Genomic DNA, 2,715 nt, shown 5'->3' on the forward strand with positions numbered 1-2,715 from the left:
CTTTCTGAGGCTTAGCTTATTAGTCATGGAAAGAGCCTTACAGAACCTCGAGTCCAAACCTGTTGTTATACAGAGGACAAAGTCAGGGGTCCAGAGAGGTTAACCGATTTACCCAAGATGGTACAACTGATCACTGGCAAAGCTACTCCTTCAATCTGTACTTTCAATGTGCCAAAGCCAGTGCTATATCCTGCCCTAAAATGCTACATCCTCCCTGGGCATTGTCTATTTGGCTCACCTACTTTTCTCCAATTTGCCAGATACAGATCACTGGAGGATTCTGCCAACGATCATTCTCAATATCTCTACTGAGGGATTTGTTAAATGTTATTACTGACACATAGTAATTGTACATATTTGTAGGGCACAGTGTGATCTTTCAATACCTATATATAATGTGTAATGATCAAATTAAGATGAAGAGGAATTTTATCACACTGGAGCCTAAAATTCAACAGATTGTACTTTTTTATATATAATTTCTTACATTTAACTGTTTGTTATACAGCTGTAGGGAACAATATGACAATATGGATTTTCAAAGCATGCATGCAGTATGTGATAATCAAATCAAGGCTATTTACCATATTTATCATCTTTGACAAAGAACATTACATTATGCTAGTACCTTCAATTTTTGTTCTAGTCAGGTGGTCTTTTTGAGACACATATATGATTAGCAATGTCATTTTTTTCCCTTCACTATGGACAATCTGAAAAAACAACTCTCAAAAGACATACGAATGGCCCAAAAGCATATGAAAAACATTCAAATCTCATCATAAGGGAAATGCAAACCATAGCTCAATATATATATAAAGGATTATTTTATTTAATTGTATTTATTATCATTACTATTTTGTTTAATTTGCTATGGGGGACAAGTGCTTACCAGAAAGAGTGAAAGAAAGAGCGAGCACCAGCTCTAGGACTCAAACCAACTGGCCATGTGGGAGTCCAGCACCTTAACCACCACACCACTTGCTGGATCTCCACAAACCATGGTTCTTAAGAACCCTCACTCACCCCCAGGCACTTACTGTTAGGGGCTTGTCTAGTTGTAAATGGGTTTGATGGGAAAGGTGGGAATAGTAGGGAAGGTCTGACAAGACTGGGTAGATCCCTTGCACTATGGGGAGCTCATCAGTGGGCTTGCCACATTAATGCTTCCCCTGGCGTGTCTGTGTAGCCATTCTTATGCTCTCTAATGTCACTCTTGCAGCCTCTCCAGGGGAGGCCTTTTTCCTCCAGGGCTGCTTCTGTGAACCCTGTTGTCCTTTCTTCCTACAAGAAGGGGAAAGTTCCTGCCTTGTCCCTCAGTCTGGACTGGACTTTGTCTACTCTAAAGGCTTTTTACCCCATCATGGCCAAATAGGATAGGGCCTCAGAGGAAGGGAAAGGAATTCTTCTGTGATTGTGTTTGTTTTACCTAAGCCAGCATAGGATGGGGAGATAGTTGGAGAGTATTTTACTTGGTATGTGACCAAGGCAGGCTTTCCTCCTGAAAGCAGCAATTCTTTGATCCTGGACCTTGGGAGAGACCAGCGCATCAAGCCAAACTTGGAATTAGGTTTGCTCACTTCCTCTCAGCTTCTCTCAAGCCCTTCGGTGCTAAGGTTTCTTCCTCCTCATGGAGAGACTGTTGGCTCCTGTTAGCAGGAACCCACAGGGCTATGGGTGGTAGCCAGGCCCTTCCATCCCTGGGCTAAACTCCATTGTGACTGCCTGTGTCCTCTCCTAAGTGTGCTCTGGGAGGACAGGAACAGCAGCATTCTCTAATTACAGTGCAGTTCCTTCTCAGCCCCTCCACCCTCCTGTCCCTTGGAGACAGTGATGTCTCTGTACAGGAGCAAATGAGAAAACCAATTCCCAAATTCACCCAACTCTTCCTAGTTGCAGCCCATACTCTCAAATCTCCAGTGAGGGTTCAAGGCTAACAAGTTACTTTTTGTCTACCTTTTTTCCTCCCTTCCCCAAGTCTCTTCACTCTAAGTAATTGGAGGAGTAGTGCTCCCCCTTGATGCTTTTTCCTAGTATCAGAGTACCCCCTGTGGGTCTTTGTGGGCAGCCTGAGAAGGGTAGACAGTATCCATGCATCCTTATCTTCCAAGACTCTCAACGGTTCCTGCTTGGTGGCAGGGCCCCCTTCCCTCGCCCAAACAAGGGCCAGCTCTTCAGCCCCTAGTGTGTCTGTCTGTCTCAACTTTTCTCCTCCCCTACCCCACTGTCTCTACTTGTCTGTAGAGCGCCCCCGCCCTAACATGGCGCCGAGAGCACCCAGACCTCTACATAAACAAGCCCATATTTGGTTATTGTTCCTGTTCTGGAACGCGTAGGCACTGCCTCAGCCTATCAGTGCTTGCCTGGTGGCAAAAGAGGACTGGTTCGCGGGACAGATATATAGGGAGCCCAGGTGGGCTGGGGGTAGGGAGGCTGCAGAGAAAGAAGGAAGGAGGGAGAAGGCTGGGGAGAATGGAGGAAGCCTAGGGAAATAAAGCGTTCTGGAGAAGACCTTGTCCTTCCCTCGCCCAAACAAGGGCCAGCTCTTCAGCCCCTAGTGTGTCTGTCTGTCTCAACTTTTCTCCTCCCCTACCCCACTGTCTCTACTTGTCTGTCCTCCCCAGGAACCCAGCCAGTTAGATAGAAGGCAGCCCTAAGTAAATGCAGCTTCGCAGCGATGGGCGGGCTGCCTTAGACCAACCCAGGTATTACCTG

This window comes from Tupaia chinensis, unplaced genomic scaffold (assembly GCF_000334495.1).
Source record: "Tupaia chinensis unplaced genomic scaffold, TupChi_1.0 Scaffold143746_1, whole genome shotgun sequence".
In the NCBI taxonomy this organism is placed as follows: Eukaryota; Metazoa; Chordata; class Mammalia; order Scandentia; family Tupaiidae; genus Tupaia; species Tupaia belangeri.